This window comes from Eumetopias jubatus, unplaced genomic scaffold (genome assembly GCF_037043125.1).
Source record: "Eumetopias jubatus isolate StellerSeaLion01/CBP00866 unplaced genomic scaffold, mEumJub1_p1.0 scaffold_8, whole genome shotgun sequence".
Lineage (NCBI taxonomy): Eukaryota > Metazoa > Chordata > Mammalia > Carnivora > Otariidae > Eumetopias > Eumetopias jubatus.
The window spans coordinates 99749488-99772075 of record NW_028274814.1 but is presented as its reverse complement, the minus strand read 5'-3'; positions in this window follow the sequence as shown (position 1 = coordinate 99772075).

Genomic DNA, 22588 nt, shown 5'->3' with positions numbered 1-22588 from the left:
CTGAGAGACAAGATCAGTTCTCCTTGAGAGGCGATTGCAGGAGTGATTATCAGGCCTATCTGTCTATTTCTGAGGGGGACTTTGAATAGCCTTCTTACCACAGGGCATTGAGGGTCACCTTAAAAGCAGATGATGGTTGACCAAGGAAATAATGGCTCATTGTAAATATAAATTGTGAGTTTTCAAGCTAGAAACACTAGCCTTGAAAGGGAAAGGAGGACTCTGAGATTCTGTAGTTTTCTTTATTCCACATTTTGCAAAATGAAGAGGGATAAAGGCTCAGTCTTAAGCTACAGGAGACCTGAAGCCCATTCCCAGAATGGCTTTGATAAATCTCCAACTAGAGGGGTCTGAGGTTTTTTTTTTATTGGGGGAGTGATTCCTCACCCTATTATTTAGGATAAAAGTATCAGCTCCAGACCCCTATCTGGAGCTGATAGGTTGTGTTGTGAAGATGAAACATAAATTAGGTTTGAAGAGACTGAGTAAATAATATTGCTTATCTACACACTTTCATTTTCCATGTTATCTCAACATTTTTCAATGTAGTATATGGTCGTGGTATGTCAGACCAGAAGTTTTCCATGCCTCATCTTTCTTCCACCATAAAAACCCTAACCTAGTATTCACTTTAAACTGCCAGAATCCAGAGAAGTTTCTAATATATTTTCATGCAAATGGTCATGTTCCCTTTATCTTTAGGGAAGAAAACTGATGAGTTAGAAAAATTGCCAGCTTAACGATTTGGGTGGTGACTACATGAAGTCATTTGTCGCATATTCTCATTCATAATGTGCAATAGTTCTCAAAGTGTGGTCTCTGGACCAGCAGTATCAGCATCACTGGGAACTTGTTAGAAATGCAAATGTTCAAAACTTACCTTAACCTATTGAATCAGAAAATCTGATGGTGGAGCCTGGCAATGAGTTAAGCATGCTCTCCTGATAAACTCTACAGTTTGGGAATCCCTGTTTTAGTGGACCAGTAGTTCATTAGCTTTAGTATCCTTCAGGTACTTTCAAACTGGTAAAAATGAAGATTCTGGCAACACTCAAAATATAATCATTCTGATTCAAGCTACATGATGTGGGCCACAGATAACTGCATGAAAAGGAGCAGGCCAGTAAACCTGATGTTGATGGGCCTTGTAATTGCCTGGGTTAGACAGAATTGTTTAACATTAAAGTGGTTCAGCTTTCTCTATATGCAAAACGAAGTCCTATTGTTTATATTGTGCTTAAACTCCATATTAGGTTTGTGCAAACCAATTTATCCAGTCCACAAAAAAATATAGTTTTCAAGTTAGTAGATGAATTTTTGCAGTATGACTATAACAATCCATGCTGAATGTTCAATGTTCTTTGTGAGGTACTTGTACTTCTAATGTTATTTGGCTATTTGTAATTAACTATTTATATTGTATCACATTAACTCAGTCTAGTTTTCTTGCATTAGTTATAAGATTATTCTTCTTTTCAGGTTTGAAGTCATGTTTTTTTAGCCAAAGATAAAATCTTTGGTAATTCTCCTTTAGGTAGCTTTCAAAATTGGAGGTTAGTTTATGTAACTAACTATGTGAATATTTTCATTTGATGGACTGATGCTGGAAGACTATGAAGAGTTTGTTGCTTTATCACATAGGACTACAGCACTGATGGTATCACAAGTGTTTTGTTAATATGGTAGCTGCCAGCCAAAATACCCATTTTAATGAAGCTTTGTGCAAGTTCTTATCTCTTGCTGTGACTGACTGTGTTATAAATAGAGTGGCCACTGACTCATCATTAGACTCATATCAGGAATCAGCCCAAGCTCCTTTAGCTTACTCAAAGACCTGCCCTGCTTTATGGTTCCTAATTTTATATTCATATAAAGCAGATAATGCTCACTTAATGGTCTTATTTTTCTCTGCTGTTTTATATTGTCAAATGGAGATCATTTTGTAATTTCTGGGTGGCTGAGTTTTTGAGTTATGCTCTTGCTATGTGAGCTACTCATCAAGCATAAATGGTATTATTCTACTCCCTTACCATCAGATAAGAATACCTGAGAGAATGAACAGCTCTGTGTGTGTGTGTGTGTGTGTGTAGGACAGAAGAAGAGAATTGAATTTATCAGAATTTTCCGGTGGGAAAAAGGAAATGACGATGTCCTGTCACTGTAGATCTAGAAAAAGATGACTATTTTACCTGCCACTTGCTTTGTGTAAGCCTGACACCCTTTCCCTCTATAACATTAAAGAATTGGCATTGCTCAATAACCATGAGCACAAAGCAAGATTTGGGTAAACCATATATGAGGGTATGACTCATATATGAAATAGAGTAGTACTGCTAGTTGCTATAACAAACCTCTCCCAAATCAAAATGCTTTAAGTGCTTTTATGTATATGTAAATATGTATGTTTATATATAAATATGTATTATTTATATATTTTTCTTCATGTTATTAACATGGGTCTCCTGGGAGTCTGCTTTTTAAGGAATGGTTTAGGGATTGGGGCTCCTTCTATGGTGTGGCTCTACTCTCCTGAAGTCCTTTACTTGTGGCTACAGAAATAGGGGAGAGTATTTTAGGGTTCACCCTTGAAAGTCAGGTGCCTCATTTCTTTCCATATTTTATGGGCCAAAACTAATCACAGTCACAATGTCACTGCAAAGGAGGCTGGTATATGTCCTAATGTATGCTCCAAAACAGTGAATAGAGTTGGCAAGTATCCAGACAGTCCCTCTGGTCATCAGTATCCTGTTCATCATGCCTCCCGTACAGAGGACGTTCAGCCTTTCCAAAGCTGTCAACCCCCAAATTCCATCAGTCATGGCAGCCATCTCAAAATCTCGGAAACTTATGTGATATTCATTCTTCCCAATTGTGTCCAAATGTTATCCTTTTCGGTCTAGAGGCCTATTGTCAAAAAGATATGATTTGCACACCCTCCTCCTAACAACCACTCAATTATTTAATGGTGAAACAAGGAAGAACGAAATGCAAAAAATTCTTATTCCGGAAGTAAAAAAAGAGACATGTTACCGGTCTGTAGTAATTCAAAATCCTGCCAGTCAGACTAAGTGAAAGCCCTTTCCTTGGGATGGGGAAGTTTCTTGAATGAACACCAAGTCAGCTAGCTGGGAGAAACTCCCTTCTTAATTTTTTTCCATATTCTTATTGATCAGATTTCTGGGATGCTTCTCCTTGCCCAAGCTTGTCCTTAGCTATATTGAAAGTATATTTTTGGAGTCCTGTTTCTTCTCAATGAAGGCTATGGGCCCAAGAATTATTTTAAGTATTTGTCAAACCTCCCCCTCCATCAACTTTTTTTAATAGCTATTTTTTTATGCTACATTTCCTTCAAAAACTTAGATTTCTGAGCTGTTCTTTTTGATTAAGTTCCATGTGTAAGAAACCATGCCGAATGTTTTCCACTGGACATTGCTCTCCAATCTGTTCTATTTCTTTTCTTTGCAGTATCCATATCTTTCTGGACCTATTTGTGGTCAAGTTTTGCCATAGAAAATGATAAAAATAAATCCAGAATATATGAACAATATCACTAAAAATTGAACAGATTTTTTTCAGCTATGAATAATTGACCAAAACACCTGTTTTTAATTGCTATTCCCTTTACATAAAAAAAGAAAAGTACATAAAGACATTATTCATTAATTTTAACCTAATATTTTATCCAAGAAGTTTGGATAAGACTCTGAACATCATTCTTAAGCTTGGTGATACTTAGTTTAACCACCTTTTATCTTTTCTTTCTTTCTTCTTTCTTTCTTTCTTTCTTCTTTCTTTCTTTCTTTCTTTCTTTCTTTCCTTCCTTCCTTCCTTCCTTTCTTTCTTTCTTTCTTTCTTTCTTTCTTTCTTTCTTTCTTTTTTTCTTTCTTTCTTTCTTTTTCTTTCTTTCTTTCTTTCTTTCTTCTTTCTTTCTTCTTCCTTCCTTCCTTCCTTTCTTTGTCAGAGAGAAAGAGAGGGCACAAGCAGGGGGACTGGCAGGTGGCGGGAGAAGCAGGCTCCTTGCTGAGCAAGGATCCCGATGTGGGACTCAATTCCAGGACCCTGGGATCATGACCTGAGCCAAAGACAGACGTTTAACTGACTGAGCCACCCAGGTATCCCAGCCACCACTTTTTTTTATACTCACTGACACCTACTATCTCTTGGACATATTACTCAATCCCTCTAAATCTCATCTCTAAAATGAGGATAATAAGGACATCCTATTCCTAATGTCACTTTGAAGATTAAGTTAAAGAACATTACATTTCTTGTATAGTGTGTAAGGTCTCAGAATATAATTATTATCAGTATAATAATATATAATAATAGTTATTATTATATAGTAAAATAATGTTATCATAATATTATTACTGTTGTTGCACTGCTTTTATCATAACTGTCATCCATACTTTGGGCTTGACATAAATATGGTATCTGTTGTATATTTCATACAACCAATGTTTATTGATCGGGATCTAAAACAATGATTAAGACGACTTCAGAAAGTTCTGAGCTTTATGATTGCTTTATAAATAATGCACAGCAATTTGAGAAAATTCAGTTCTTATGTTCACATTGCTTTCTTTCACCTGATCACTTATAAATGTCCACAGATTATATCAATACTTATTTATTCAATAAACAGCATTTGGAATAGCAGATGGCTTTGAATTGCATGCATATTATTTCTTTGGGCCTAGTGATGTATTGAGCAATCATTTGTTATGTAATGGCTGCTTCAGGAAACAGAGCAATCTTCCAAAAGTACAGGGCAGACACATGGTGCATAGCACCATGGCATAAACAGACACGTGCGGGTGGCAATGACATCGACACAGCCCGTTGAAGTACTGGCAAGAGCTTTTAACCACTAATCTGCCTTTGGGCTACAACAAACACTACCAGTGTGATCATTCCTGATTTGTTTTAAGAAGATATCAACTTTTATTTTTAACTTCTTGTTTTAGATTTAGAATGCCAAATCAAGGTACCGAATAATGCATTATCGTTAGCCTAATTCTTCAACTTCTATTCTACATGATGCTGGATCCATCAGACAATTCAAGTAAAAAAAAGACCTTTTAATTTATTTGTCACTGCATATATAAAATATATTTCTTTTCTAGATAAGACTTTGGACATCAGATACAAATAACAAAATCTATGTAAAATGTGTTTCCTGGAATATATCCGGCTTCCATATAGAAATACAGTGCCTGCCATAGTACTTGCAATTGCCAAATTTGCCGAGATTTTGGATAAGTGCTCTGGCATTGTCAGTATCTGACAGACCTACCACTGTGATGTAATGGGAACTAGGGGTTACTGCTCCTCCCCCACCCCAAAGCCCTTTCTAACTGATTGCTGATCTCAAAATAAAGCTGGTCTCTGTCTCTGACTTTCAAGGGATCCAGGATTGTACAACTGAATAAAAAATACTGACGAGTTAGGAATAATGTCTTCAGTTACTGTTTTTCTCTCTTTTAATTTCTTTGATTTTAGTAAGTCAAGACACACTGTTTTTGTGCCCTAGAAAAGAAACAAAAGCAACTCCAGCTTGAAAGCGTGAATTACCTGTGGGACCAGGGTTGGAAATCACACTATCACATTCATTATTGTGCTACTGTTCTTCTTTAATATTTAATCATTACAACTTGCCATAGCCTAAAAAGAAGGATTGAATGACACCCAGAGTAGTTTTTTAAAGTGCTCACAAGTCATTTTTTTGTAAATTAAATCTTTTTATTTAGAAGCCCTGTGTGTTGGCTTGGGAGAGGGAAGAGCAACAGACTTCCTCAGGATTAAGAGGAGCTTGAAAATTTATCATTCAGATTTGATCAGTATTCCGATATGTTCCTAGGTTTGTAATTTGATCTCAAGGAACTCCTACTATTATGACTTCGGCACTATTGTTTTTTCAGCCTCAAACATACTATACATTTTCTTTTAAAAATTCCCCTGACCCACTCATTCTCACCTCACCAACTATGCTGACATCAGGGCAAAACATTCTGGGGATCAGAGTCCCATCTTTGACTTCCCTACTTTGTGCTCTCTCCTTCATGCTTTCCTGGTTCTATTTTATATCCCTTTCCACCAGAGATGGCTTTTAAGGGGGTCACCACTCACCTACCACTATTTTGAAAATCCAGTGAAGAGTTCCCTATTCTCTCTTCTAGCTCTCAGAAACACCTGACACACATAAGCTCTTTCTTCTTCTGAAGGAATTCTCTTTCTTGGTTTCTGAGAAGACATATTCTCTAGTTTTTTGTTTCTTCCTAATTTTCCTCTCAGCTTTTTAATTTTTCTTGATATTCCTCTACTATTCATCCTCTGATGCCAGAATAATCCCAGACTCATTTCTGACCTTATTTCTCTTTCCCCACTGTCACGGTTAAAGATGTAGCTTATGAAATCAGGTTACCTGAGTCGAATTCCAGATTCATCAATTATTATCTCCTGTCGTTAGTCATGTTACGCAGGCTCTGGGTGCATAACAATTCAATTTCTTGAATTGTAGAAAGAGATAAAATCTATGTCTGTTTTAAACTGAAGTTATTAGGATCAGATGAACTAACCTAAATAAAATGTAAAATAGTGTCTGGCCCACTAATGTGTGTGTGCATCCGTATGTGTGTATGTGCATAACACACATATATAGATCATATGTCAATTTTTGTGATTATTATTATTATAATCAGCACATGTAAAGTCTGAGCATTTGTTTCTATAATTCTACGCTTGAGTTTACCACTGACATCCAGAGTTGGCAGCTACCTGACAACTTGATACTTCCACCTGAAGTTTCATATTCTAATATGAAACTTAATATGAGCCAATCAAAATTCTTGATTCTTTTCCCCTGATAACTTTCTTCCTCCTTCAGTCTTCAGTTTCCTCAAATGATACCACTTTCCATCCATCGACTCAAGTTAAAAATTTAGGAAACAGCCCTGAGTTCTCTTTCTTCCTTATCATCCAACCATGTATTCATTTTCTTATTCATCTATTTATTAATTAGTTATTGAACTGTATGTAACTATCAGCTTATTGTTCTGAGCCCTACAGATATAGCAGTAAGCATAAAAGTTAAGCCCTCTGCTAGGCTGGAGCTTACACTTAAGTAGGGAAAGACAAATAAACAAATGGATAAAATATTTGATAATAATAAGCACTATAAGCCTCATGGGACCAGGGTTATGTAGAAGGACAAGCATGACTACATGAAATTGTGGAGTCTGAAGAGTTCTCCTTAATGGATGACATTCAATCTTGGATCGAAATGACCAAAGAAGAGGGGTGCCTGTATGGCTCAGGTGGTTAAGCACCTGACTCTTGGTTTCAGCTCAGGTCATGATCTTGCGGTAGTGAGAACCAAGCCCCACTGGGGCTCAGTGCTCAGCTTGATTCTGCTTTACATTTTCCCTCCCCCTTGCACCCCCCCTCCTCCCCTCACATGCATGTGCATGCGCTGTCTCTCTCTCAAATAAATAAAAAAATCTAAAAAAAATAAATGACAGAAGAAGAAGATGAGGAGGAGAATAAATTTAGGATGCAGCTTGAGTTGTCTGAGGAAAATAAAATGGCTGGTATGGCTTTATAGTGGATAATGATAAGAGTCATTTGAAATGAAGCCAAACAGGTAGGAAGCAGTCAGGTCATGTTGGTATATATATATCTATCTATTTATATAGATAGATAGATAGATAGATAGATAGATAGATAGATAGATGATAGATAGATAGATAGATAGATGATAGATAGATAGATAGATAGATAGATAGATAGATGATAGATAGATAGATAGATAGATAGATAGATAGATGATAGATAGATAGATAGATAGATATAACTTAAGGAGCTTGTAAATCATCCTAAATGCCACAATAATCTGTTGAAGGATTCTGAGCAGGATGAAGATATAGAATGACTGTTTTGTAAAAGTTTTAGAAGTCCCATATCTAATACAAATTCCATTTTCTTGCTTAAAATCTTCTCAATGAAATTCATCATTAATTGAATAACTGAACTTGCATACAGCAAATTCATGATGAATATCATTGAATGAATGATTAAGCAAAATACATTTTACATAACTTTATGTTTTTGTGAAATTAAGCAAAATTTAAAAATAAAACCATAGAGTTTTCCATTTTATCTAAATTAGTACATTTTGGATGAATTTAATAAAATTCAATTCAATAAATATATATTGTATGTTATGCATCTTCTTTATAAACATGCTACAACAAAATAAGGAAGGCACAGTCTGCCCTCACAGAACTCAAACTCTAGTAAGGCATATTATAGTCTGACAGAAGAGTGGATCACAGAACTTTCTCAAGACAAAAGTAAACATGGGTTTGATGGTTCTTTTTCTTCTTCCCTTCATTTGCCCTCTTTTTCTGTAGGAAAGCTACATTAGACTAGGTGTGGAAGCTGGGTAGAAATATGGAAAAAATGTTAAGTAGTCAAGTGGAGTGTGAAGGACATTGATAATTCATAGGCATCAGGTGACTGTTGGCATCTGAGACTAATGTATCACTAAATGTAGCTATAAATTACTCTAAGCTTGATTATACAACTGCTCATTATTAGTCAGCTTGGTTGCCATAACAAAACACCACAGATTGGGCTACCTAAAGAACAGAGAGTTATTTTCTCATAGTTCTGGAGGTTGGAAGTTCCAGATCAAAAACCAGCAGAATTGGTTTGGCATACAGATGGCCAACTTCTTGCTGTGTCCTCACATGGCCTTTTCTCTGTCACCTGCAGAGACTGACAGAGAGAGAATTCTGGTACTTCTTCCTCTTCCTAGAAGCACACCAGTCTATCATATCAGGGTTCTCCCCTTATAATCTCATCCTTCATTACCTCCTAAAGGCCCTGTCTCTAAAAATAGTCACCCTGGGGTTTAGGGCTTCAATATATAAATCTAGGTGGTGACACACTCACAATTGGATCCTGTGTCATCTATTAAATTTCCCACAAATCTAACAGTCTAAAACAACAAAAGTTTTCTGGTACAGGAATTGGGAAGAGGCTTTGTTAAGAGTTTGTGGCTCAGAGTCTATGATGAATTTGTAGCCAACACATCAGCTGGTACTGTAGTGTTCTGAAGGCGAGGCTGGGATGAGAGGATCCACTTAAAAGATGGCTCACTTACATGGTTATAATTTCAAACCATCACAGCTCCCTAAAATTATTCCTAGCTTTGTAAATCTTTATGTTGTTAAATAATTTTAATTTCATTGTAGAAATACAGCAGTGCCTTAAAACTTAAAGAAACTTAAGGAAAAAAGAAAGTAGAATCTATAAGAAATGGATGAGTTGGATTATTTACTTTGAAATTCAGGAAGGAGTCTCAGATGACTCAGCTCTTGGTAGTAGAAATGACAAAAAAAGGAAGAGACCAGCCTTTTATCAGCATAATCTACAGGAGCCTGATTTTTACTAGTTCATAACAGTTTGCATCTTAGCAAAGGAAAAAAAAGTCTGGTAATTGATCGTATTTTAATGTCACATATTGAATAATTAATTTTTTACTGAAGTGTTTCTTGAGTGATTGTAGAACAAAGACACTGGCCCTCACAGAAGATAGGCAGATTTGATTACTACAGTTCTTTTCCAGTGTATGTTCACTGGCCCATAGAGTGCAATTTTCTGAGGCTGTGGATATGTGCTTTAGTTCTGGTCTCGCACAGTAAGATACAGCACATTGGTGTCCTTTTGCTTTAGAATAGTCAATGGATTTTTTTTTTCTTTTGACCTGATAAGCTATTTCAAGAACCAAGAAGAAAACAACAGCTAAAGATGTGTTTCAGATGCTATCACTGGAAATGTTTCTTCAGATATGAACAGACATTCAGAGGCCAGAAAGACCTTAACCTTGCAATGTTGAAGCCAGGGTTATAACTGCTTTTAAAATGGTAGTGTGGTTGGCACTGAACTTTCACAAAGTGCAGCATTGCAATCTGGCGTTGTTTCAGAATTGCAAAGACTGATCTTGTAACTAAATTCCAGTGGAAAGCACTAAGGAAGAGAAGACTGCACATCGGGGTTCCAGAGACTTCAGCAGACCACTCAGCCCTTCTGACCTCTCTTTCCTTTATTACAAAGTGGGAAGTTAGGGTTCATTGCTTTCTGAGGCCTCCTGAAGCTCTACAGTTCTGTGACTATTATTTTGAGGTAGAAAATAGAGAGTATCATTAACATGACTGTTATGAACATATCAACGAAAGCAATGAGCTGTAAAAGATGCAAGTTTATTTCTTACATGACCAAACCAATTTAACATTTAATATTTATAAGAACTTTTTAATGAAATGAAACTATCCGGGATATAATTTACATCGATATTAAAATTCCATGATAACAGCAAGGAAAGCCTAAAGCTTTACAGGCACTGTGATGACTGAAGAAGCTGCCTATTAGATATTTACTGAAAAATTCAGGAATTATAAAACACCAACACTTTCTCTAGTATCAGCATATTAGATAAGGCCCAATATATGATCTTATAATAAATATTATCATATTAATCATTTCCAGTGGGGTGATGATGGCTAATACATTTCCAAGCATATTATCACACCAAAGGGCTTAGTGCAGGGAAAGAACTAATATATTTTGAGTCATCTATGTTGAAGCCATAGTGCTCAGATATTTATATATCTCATTTACTAAAGTTGATTTGTGAAATTACTTAAGCCAAGATTGAACTTTGTTAGCTTGGGTAAAGTTTTGCTGTAGACACAGGGTCAGGAGAGTGACCCTTAAGCTGATCATCTAACGTGGATTCATCATAATGCTCTCATCTTTGAAATTAAGTGTTTGGAGTGATGGGTCTCCTTGTGCAGTTGAAATTTATAGGACTTAAAGAAACACCTGTATTCAATTATCTGCTCTTTATCTTACTAACATTAAACAAGTTAAACATATTAAACTTTTATTTCTTTAGCTGCAAAGTGGAATTAATATAATGCATCTTGGGGCACCTGGGTGGCTTAGTCGTTGAGCATCTGCCTTCGGCTCAGGTCATGATCCCAGGGTCCTGGGATCGAGCCCCGCATCAGGCTTCCTGCTCTGCTGGAAGCCTGCTTCTCCCTCTCCCACTCCCCCTGCTTGTGTTCCCTCTCTCGCTGTGTCTCTCTCTGTCAAATAAATAAATAAAATCTTTTAAAAAATATATAATGCATCTTTCATGGTTGTTTTTAAGGATTAAATGCAACACTGAACATCAATTATCTCACAAAGGACCAGCACATAGTAAGTACTTTATGTATGGGATCACATCCTTATATTCTCTTTAGCTTCAGTGTTCTTTCTTTATTCTTATTTAAATAATTTTTCTAGGTTTCCCATTAACAGGACTAACAAGATTGGAATAATAATACATTTTAAGGTTCTTTGCTCAGATTCACCTATGTGGAATCAAATGATTCCTCCATCAGTATACATTGTTAATAGTGGCAAAAGAATTGTATATTTGTATTTTTATGACAGTATGAAAAGTTCATGGATATACATGTATAAGTAAAACTGTTATATCATGTGAGCCTCTCACCTTGGTGCTTGGCGATCTCAGTACTTGGAAGAAATGTGAGATCATGGGCATAGAGTGACATTTAAGATGTAAAATTGATACTTTGGTTAAGTAAATGCCAAGTAATTTTCACTAAGATTGAAAAAGACACCTACATTAAAAGAATCTTATCTGGTTTGCCAGTGGTACCTCCCCTCCTCCAACTCCCTACTAGTCCAGGGTCTTAGGCTTGCTTGTTGGTGACTGATGCAATGGCACCGGGGCATACACTGGCAAATTCTAGAAACTCCATCCAGAGGGAGTTCATGCCAGAATATATGTTATATAAGCTTTTACTAGCGCATTCAAATACACAAAATGAAATGTGGCACATTTCATAGTCTGTTATTCCACTCTGCAATCTCTCTGATAATGGCAGGCCTAGTACATTTCAGACTAAAAAATATTTGATAAGTGATAAAAATGCAGAAGAACCCCCAAAACTCAGGTTTATTAATGACAAACAGAAAATGGCATGAATGTTAAGGCAAATTAAATATGGTCCTGGTAGTTCACTTAGGTGGTAAGATGTTCCAATTTCTGAAGGATGTTGAAGTTTTTTCAAGGACCTGCCGTAGAGGCCCTTGCCAGTTTATTTCATGGGCTCAAATTGTCAAGGTGCCCATCTGGCTCCATGGCTCACCTTCTGCTGGCAAAGCTGCCCGGCTGGCTATCCATAGCATCTGGAGCCCAGGTGCTTATATTCTGGATCAGTGAAGTGTTCCCAGCCACCTGCTATGTTCACAGTAGTGAATATAGTATTTTGATTTTAATATTAAAAAACAAAACTTTTGAAGGCTGTTGGATGGTTTTACTCTCAATATCTTTCTCATGTCCATGTAATGCTATTTCAGCAAAGCTAATCACCTCATGTCAGTTTAAGTTGTGGGAAGAAATAAGAAAGTACTTCTAAGGCTTGCCTTGAAAACTCTGTTCTGAATCCTGAGTTATCAAGTAACCTATACATCCCAATTGGTTTTGGATACCCTCAGTTTAGGTCTCTTGTTGCACCATAAGTATTGAAAACTCCCTCTTTAATTCCCAAAATGAGCCGGTTTGGACAATACATTATATAGGTATCCTGTAACCTCCTTTACAATGACATTAAGCATCCAACATTCTTCTTAAGATTCTACTCATTTCTACTTTTAAGCACTGAATTCAGAGCTGGATAAATTTCTTGACTATAGCCGAAAAAATAGGTGGATGATTCTAGAGCAATCTTTCACAACAAGGAGATGCCAGTACATGCAGGTGCTGAAAGAAATTGTCTGACATTTATGGCCAATGTGGTAATTGTTAAGGCAAGTGAAGGTAAGGGATTGAAATGACAATGTTAGGAGCTCGTATTAACAATACGTAGGCTTGTTGCCAAAAGATCTTACTGAGTGACATAAGGAAGAGGGCTGAAACAGGAAGTTGAGGCCAGGAGGATATGGACCCCAACAAATAGTGCTGAATGGTGGCAAAGCAACAGGACAACTTGTCAAGTGCAATACTTCAAGAGTTATTTTGCTGAGAAAAGTTGTATTAACAATTCTTGTCAGTGACAGAAGCAGTGAATATGAGTTTTAGGAAGAGACTTTTACTAATATCTCTAGCTCCTTACCAAACATATCTTGGTCTTCCCATTTAAAATTGTATCTCTGTTTTACAGATGGAGGGAACATGTTTGAACCATCAATTAATTTTCCTTTTCCTGTTTCAAAGCTTATTAATCAACTTCCCTGTTTCCCTTTGAGGAGAAGCACATAATTTATATTTCTCAGTACATATTAGCAAATTAGCATTCTGGTAAATATATATGAAATATAAGATCAATTCAGTTTTTTATCAATTTAATCAATGAGAGGACATTCCTTTTAGTTTTATTTAAATTCTAGTTAGTTAACATATAGTGTAATATTGGTTTCAGAAGTACAATTTAGTGATTCATCACTTACATATAACACCATATAACAAGTGCCCTCTTTAATACCCCTCACCCATTTAACCCTTCCCATGCCACCTCCCCTCCAGCAACCCTCAATTTGTAGTCTATAGTTAAGAATATTTTATGGTTTGCTTCCCTCTCTCTATTTTTTTCCTTCTCCCATGTTCATCTCTTTTGTTTCTTAAATTTCACATATGAGTGAAATCATATGGTATTTGTCTTTCTCCGACTGACTTATTTCACTTAGCATAATACACTCTAGCTCCATCCACGTATTTGCAAATGCAAGATTTCATTCTTTTTTATGGCTGAATAATATTCCATTATATTATGAAATATTATATATATATATATAGAGAGAGAGAAAAGTGGTATATATATGTACCACTTCTTTATCCATTCATCAGTCAATGGACATTGTTTAGGCTCTTTCCATAATTTGGCTATTGTTGATAATGCTGCTATAAACATTGGGGTGCATGTGTCACTTTGAATCAGTATGTTTGTATCTTTTGGGTAAATACCTAGTAGTGCAATTTCTGGGTTGTAGGATAGTTCTATTTTTAATTTTCTGAGGAGCCTCCATGTTGTTCTCCAGATCGGCTGCACCAGTTTACATTCCCACCAACAGAGCAAGGGGTTCCCCTTTCTCTGCATCTTCATCAATATCTGTTGTTTCCTGTGTTGTTAATTTTAGCCATTCTGACAGGTGTGAGGTGATATCTCATTGTGGTTTTGATTGGTATTTCCCTGATGATGAGTGATGTTGAGTATCTTTCATGTGTCTGTTAGCCATCTGGATATCTTCTTTGGGAAATGTCTGTTCATGTCTTCTGCCAATTTCTTAACTGGATTATTTGTTTTTAGTGGGTTGAGTTTGATAAGTTCCCTTATAGATTTTGGATACTAACCCTTCATCAGATATGTTATTTGCAAATGTTGTCTCCTATTCAGGAGGTTGCCTTTTATTTTTGTTGATTGTTTATTTCATGGTGCAGAAGCTTCTTAACTTGATAAAATCCCAGTAGTTCATTTTTGCTTTTTTTCTCTTGCCACCAGTCATGTGTCTAGTAAGAAATTACTGCCAATGTCCAAGAGATTGCTGCCTGTATTCTCCTCTAGGATTTTGATGGTTTCCTGTCTCACACTTAGGTCTTTCATCTGTTTTGAATTTATTTTTGTGTATGGTGTAAGAAAGTGGTCCAATTTCATTCTTTTGCATGTAGCTTTCCAGTTTTCCTAACACCGTTTGTTGAAGAGACTGTCTTTTCTCCATTGGATATCCTTTCCTGGTTTATTGAAGATTAGTTGACCATATAGCTGTGGGTCCATTTCTGGGTTTTCTATTCTGTTCCATTGATCTATGTGTCTGTTCTGGGGGCAGGACCATACTGTCTTGATGACTACAGCTTTGTAATATAGCTTGAGGTCCAGAATTGGGATGCCTCCAGCTTGGTTCTCTTTTTCTAAGATTGCTTTGGCTATTCAGGATCTTTTGTGGTTCCAGACAAATTTTAGAATAGTTTGTTCTAGCTCTGTGAAAAATACTGGTGGTATTTTTATAGGGATTGCATTAAATGTGTAGATTGCTTTGGGTAGTATAGACATTTTAACAATATTTGCTCTTCCAATCCATGAGCATGGAATATTTTTCCATTTCTTTGTGTCATTTTCAACTTCTTTCATAAGTGTTCTATAGTTTTCAGAGTACAGATGTTTACCTCTTTGGTTAGGGTTATTCCTAGGTATCCTATGGCTTTTGGTACAATTGCAAATGGGATCTATTCCTTGATTTTTTTTTTTCTGCTACTTCATCATTGGTATATAGAAATACAACAGATTTCTGTATGTTGATTTTATATTCTGCAACTTTGCTGAATTTGTGTCAGTTCTAGCAATTTTCTGGTGGAGCCCTTCGGTTTTCTACATAGAGTACCTTGTTCTCTGTCTGTTAATAGTGGAAGTTTGACTTCTTCCTTGCCAGTTTGGATGCCTTTTATTTCTTTTTGTTGTCTGATTGCTGGGGCTAGAACTTCCAGTACTATGTTAAATAACAATGGTGAGAGTGAACATCCCTGTCTTGTTCCTGACCTTAGAGGAAAAGCTCTTAGTTTTTCCCCATTGAGGATGATATTAGCGATGAATCTTTCATATATGGCCTTTATTATGGTAATAATAAGTTTTTCCTCTATCCTTACTTTGTTGAGGGTTTTTACCAAGAATGGTTGTTGAATTTTGTCAAAGGCTTTTTTGCATCTATTGAGAGGATCATATGGTTCTTATCTTTTATTAATGTGATGTATCACATTGATTGATTTGTGAATATTGAACCACCCTTGCAGCCCAGGAATAAAATCCACTTGATCATGGTCAATAATACCTTTAACTGTTACACCTGATTTGCTGGTGTCTTGTTGAGAATTTTTTGCATCCTTTTTCATCAGGAATATTGACCTGTAATTCTCCATTTTAGTGGGTCTTTGTCTGGTTTTGGAATCAAGGTAATGCTGAAATGAAAGGACATTCCTAATTTCAAGCCACATTGGGGCAGGAGCACTACCCAGTAAGCAAAGATCATGGTATTTTGGTGATTAAACATTTGATATCACCCTTGGGAATACTTCAGGTATGATATTATCACTTAGAATTTTTTCTTATTCACTATTTTGACTTTAACAGATGCAAAGTACAGTAAGTATATGTCCAAATTTATGTATTAAAAAGTGAAACTTGAAAAATACTACATTAGGTATTCAAAGTCACAGAGTGAACCAGTAGTAATGTGTAGGGGGAGTAGAACATAGGTTTTCTAAATTCTTATTTGTTGCTCAATTTATTAGCATATACATTTTAAATCTGTGGATTAGGGGTGCCTGGGTGGCGCAGTCAGCACAGGTTATGATCTCATGAGTCATGGGATCGAGCCCAGAATTGGGCGCTGTGCTCAGTGGCGAGTCTGGTTGAAGATTCTCTCCCTCTGCACCTCCCCCCTCCAAAAAAATATATAAATAAATCTTAAAAAAAAATAAAAGAAATAAATCCATGAATTAAATTATTGGGAAAAATGCATGTTTATAACTTTTCAGAATGGACATAAAAGTCCTTAAGCATACTAGTCATGATTTCATTTAAAGAAATACCTTGATTCTGTCTTGGTATTTACAAGGCAGTCAGAGCCATTAACCTGAGATGACATTATTTTCAGTTGACATTAAACAACTTAAGCCTATTTTAGATAACATTTAAAATCCTAGACTTAGTTTAACAACTGGCTACACCAATGAATGCTTTTTCTATCTTTGAGCTCTCTTAAGTGTAACCTGGTTTTTTGTTTGTTTGTTTGTTTGTTTTGCAAAGGTAATATGTTCATATAATAAAAAATTCAGAAGGAATAAAAAAATTAAATTAAAACTAAATCTTCTCTCCTTAGCCCCCACACAGTTTCTTGTACATTCCTCTCTCCAATTTATTGTTTGAGATATGCACATGTACACATGCATAATTTTATTGTTTTTACACAGAAAGATACTATACTATACCTAATATTCTATGCCTTGCCTTAAAATAAATCCCTATGTGGCATAGCATTCTTTTTTATATCAGTTTAAATAGAACTGTCATATTCTTCTTAATGGTGCATAGTGTTTCACTGCATGTATAAGCATGATCAGTTTGAACCAGCCTTAGTTAATAAACATGTATGTGTAGTATTTACGATGCTGCCCTAAATGTCCTTGCATATCTGTTATTTTCCTCAATTGCAAAGAAGCTAAATAACAAAGAATAGAATATCTGGGTAAAAGGATATGTGAATTCAAAAATTGTGCAGGTATTGTCAAATTGCAACAGACTATTTCTGTTTATGTTTCCTCCAAGAGAAAGCAGGGGTATAGGAGAAGGCTTCTTTCCTCCACCCTTCCCCACAATGTGTGGAATCAAACCTTTAGTTCTTTGTCCTTATGCTATGTTAAAAAATAGTATCTATTTGTAGTTAAAATTTATAATTTTTTATTATAAATTAATTTTGGCTTCTTACTGTGTTTAAGATTAAATTTCTATGAAATGTTTATATCTCTTTCCTTAGAGGAAGAGAACACTAGTGGCTTCAATATATCCATACAAGATAAGGAGATAGAGCAGTCATTTTAGATCATGAATAGAAGTTACATTTTCGGGGGAGGCTGGGCAACAATACAATGCCTGGACTTGTTATACACACATAATCTTATGAGACAGAAGAAAGAATCTAGTTTTAAAGCTATCTTTTTTTTTTAAAGATTTTATTTATTTATTTGAGAGAGAGAGAATGAGAGATAGCACGAGAGGGAAGAGGGTCAGAGGGAGAAGCAGACTCCCTGCTGAGCAGGGAGCCCGATGTGGGACTCGATCCCGGGACTCTAGGATCATGACCTGAGCCGAAGGCAGTCGCTTAACCAACTGAGCCACCCAGGCGCCCTAAAGCTATCTTTTTTTACCTGTTGTTGTTTTGGCATTTTTTACAGGAGCTTTATTTGTCTCTTAACAAATATGACAAATTATATACTGGATCATCAGTATTTTTTAGATTGATTTGTAGATGTTATTATATACAAACAATAAAAAATGAAATAATTCATACAAAATTGCCCTCTACAATTTAGTTTTGTTCTTTGACTCACTTTATGATTATTTTTTGCTCAAGTGATTTTTTTTGTGTGTTTGTGTTGTCAAATTTATCATAAAAATTTTCTTGTGGAATCTAGATTTTGAGTTAATTTTAGAAAGATTTGTCCCATGAAGTGCTTATTTTTTTCAAATTACTTTGTAGGCACATATTTAAAAAAAAAAAGTCATCTTGACACCACACTATACACAAAGAGCAATGCAAAATTCGTTACAGACACAAATGTGATAAGTAAAACATAAAAGTCCTAGAAGAAAACATAGGAAAATATTCTTTGCCAGTAAAATGTGTGATTTTTTAATAAGAAATTAAAAGTGCTAACCTAGGGGTGCCTGGTGGCTCAGTCAGTTAAGCGTCAAACTCTTGATCTCAACTCAGGTCTTGATCTCAGAGTCATGAGTTCAAGCCCCACACTTAAAAAAAAAAAAAAAAGAAAGTGCTAACCTAAGGGAAAAAAGAAAACAGATAAAATAATAGTTTTTAAGATTAAGAACTTCTGTTCATCAAATAAAGTGAGTAAAACAAGCAAGCACAAACCAGGAGAAGATATTTAGGTATTTGCATATATTTGGAAAGGTATTTATATCCAGAATATCTAAAGTCCTAAAACAAGATCCTTTAATAAGATAAAGACAGACAACCCAACAGATAAATGGACAGAATACATTCATTTCACAAAAGAGGAATATCAAATATTCAATTAAGTGTATGAAAAAATGCTTGTTACCATTACTCATCAAAGAAATACAGATTAAAGCCCCAGTGAGATAGCACCACATATCCACCACAAATATTAATGTTTTAAAATACTGACAATGTAAAAGTGTTGGTAAGAATGTAGAGCAAATAAAATCCTCTGAAACTTCTTATGGGAATGTAAATTGGAAAACTCTTTGGCAGAATCTTCTACAGCTGAACATGTGAATATCCAAGTACACTATTCCCAACAGAATTGTGTACATTTGTTACCAAAAAAGGTATAAGCATATATGTAATACTCAAAAGTTGGAAATGTTTACATTTTCATCAATAAAATGGAAAAATAAATGTGGTGTGTTCACACAATTAGTATAAATGATATTGCATTCAACAACTACATTAAACGATATGGATGAATTTGACAAACATATAAAGAAAGCTATGCATCTTTAGTGGGAGTAAAATTACTCCCAACAGGGTAGAGATTAATTCTTGGAGGTAAAAAAAAAAAAATCTTATTCTTTTTATATGCATAAAAAATCGGCTATAGCAGGATTGGAGAATGCTTCTTGAATGCTGTCTGAAACCTAATTGCCACTAACTCCTGTTTGATCAAGCTGTCTTACCTCCCTGGTGACAGGGGAAATTCTGGTGCAGGAGCCCTTGTTCTCCTGAGTTTTCAATACTGCACAAGGAAGCAAAGAGTTTTTAATATTGCACCATGCAATACCACACCTATTTACTGACCATAAAGCCAATCTGTGTAAGTACAAATTTCTGATGGTTGGCTACAACCTTCTACATATTGCTGAGGATGCCTGAAGTCATGATGCTGACCTTCAGCCACACCTACCTAAAATGTATCCACTGTCGGTCAATGCAGTTACATGCTAGGGTCCAACGCATAGGGGGTAGTCTGTATTATCTTGTCAGCATTGCTTATGAAAACTGTACAGACTGATGGTCTGCACCTGAGTTTTGTTATGTTATCTTGATTCCTTTCCAGCCTGGTTTGATAAAAAAAACAGAGGGGATACAAAAGACCTCTCCTTGAATGGGACTGGCTTCTGGCACACCAAGGTATCACACATATGTTGGTGGTTTGTGATCCAATAAGAAGCACATTTTGTGTAACCACAAGCAGTCTCTGGAAGCAGAACTGGATATCTCATATTTTCATGGTGTTTGCCTGTGCTTTCTCCTCCTTTTGTTCTGTAATCCTCACTTTCATCAGAATTACTTGTGATAATATTTTTCACTTCATTAGTCTCAAAAAAGTTATAATTAAGACACCACCTTACCATTCAAATGAGTCACTGCTATTTCTAAGTAGAGCAAATGAGGGCTAGAGAGAAAAAAGAGGCTTTCTCCTTAACCTTTCCTAAAGTCAAAGTTCCTGAATTATGGACCATGATAGGATAATATGGAGGAAAAGAAACAATAGTTAGTTGGCATTCTGTTCTCTTAACTTGAAACCACCCAGTAATGTAGCTGACCCATCAGGCAAGAGAATAAACAGACTATCAGATAAATACTTCTCCCATCTTTGTGGGTTACTTTCTAGATAGTAACTACTGTTCTTTTCTGTATCTTTCTAGGAACCATGTGAGCAGCTAATATTTTTGCTTTCTAAAGCCTCAGAGATGGGTTAGAGGAGAGTGTAATTATATTAAATCCAATCATATAATACAGTCTTAGCTGACAATCCTTTTTCTATTTTTCCAAACTCAAACTATGCGCAGCAATGCGGTCCAAAATTTTTTAGCTCACAAAAAATATGCAATATGCTCTCAGATCACCGTATAAACATTGCTAAATAATATAACCTCAGGAGCATAAAAATGCCCTAAATGTGAGCATCAAGCACCTGCTTTCTAAGGAAAGGACTCAGTGAAATTTACAGGGTCTCTTTAATATGGAAAACACTATCTTCAACAAACAGCCTTGTACCCACTACTTCAAATGAAAAAATCTTGACATTTCCCATCTTTTATTTTGATTTTTTATAATAAGCAAAATAACGTATTATCAATAAATTTAGAATCTCTTTTATATACTCCTACAATTTTATATCATTATTTCTAGCCCCCCAGAAAACCATTGCCTAGAATTTGGTATGTGTTTTTCCACTACATATTTTAATAATTTTTCTAAATATGGGGCGCCCGGGTGGCTCAGTCAGTTAAACGTCTGCCATTGGCTCAGGTCATGATCCCAGGGTCCTGGGATCGAGCCCCGTGTCGAGCTCCCTGCTAGTGAGGACCCTACCTCTCCTTCTACCTCTGACCCCCACTTGTGCTTGCTCTTTCCTTCTAGTGCTCTCTCTTCCTCAAATAAATAAAATCTTTTAAAAAAATAAATATATATTTATCCATAAACATGACGTAACAATATATCTTGTGCTTTAATTTACACAATTAGTATAATATTATTTACATCATTCAATAATTGTGGGGTTTTTTTCCATGTCACATTGTTTTTGAAATAGGTAGATCTATTCATTTATATTTTTTATCCTTTCCTCAGGAGAAATTAAAGTTCAAAATAACATACTTTTAAAAATATTAAGAGATTTGAGTCCCTAATTCTCACCAATTCTATTTCTTGTTATTCTTAATCTGCAAAAATGTCATTGCTCTTGATCACTTTTGTTAAAATCATTGGTGGTATCATCTTATATCATTATAAATTTCATACCTGTTAATTTTTCCTATTCCCTCTCTCTCCTTCCCCTCTCTCTCCCTGGCCTACCTTCTCTCCCTCTACTTACCTTTTGCTTTAACTTCTGAAGCAGGACACCTATCAATCATGTTATAGTCTGGTTTTCATAAAATAGAGCTGCCATTGGGAAAAGTGGCATGTGGGGCCAATATGACTATTTCTCACCAATGGAATGTAAGTGGTAGCCATACATGTCACTTCCAGGACAAACAGTTAAGTAGAGGAGTTTTTGGAGGTGGATGTTTTTGTGTTTTTTTGGTTTGTTTTTTACAGATTTTATTTATTTGCCAGAGAGGGAGAGAGAGAAAGAGAGAGAGAGGCAGGCAGAGGGAGAAGCAGGCTCCCTGTTGAGCAGGGAGCCTGATGTGGGACTCGATCCCAGGACCCTGGGATCATGACCTAAGCTGAAGGCAGACGCTGAACCGACTCAACCACCCAGTGTTTTCATTTTTGTTTTACCCTACTTATCTTCATGTTTCAGCTGGAAGCAGAGAACTCAGGGAGTCACCATGTGTAAAAAAGTTGCCTACTGATGTAAAGTACCCACATTCAAGCATTAACTGAATGAGAACTAAACTTGTCTTAAAGCACACAGCTGTGGGGATGTGTTTGTTACAATAGCTAGCATTACTTTAACCGTTGTACTTGCATTTGTAAAACACCCAAGGGAAAGAAGGAATTCATTTTATCCTGCCAAGTATTCCAATCATGTTAACATTCCCCATATATTCCCACAGTATCTTCTACTTGAGACTTCCAGTTATAAGATAAATATGTTCTGAGGATGTAATGTACAACACTGTAACTAACAATACTGTATGGTATATTTAGAAGTTGCTAAGGGAGTAGATCATAAAAGTTTTCATCACACGAAAAAAATTGTGAATATGTGAGGTGATGGATGTTATCTGAATTCACTGTGATAATCAGTCTGCAATATATACACATATCAAATCATATGTTGTACACCTTAAAGTTATGCAATGTT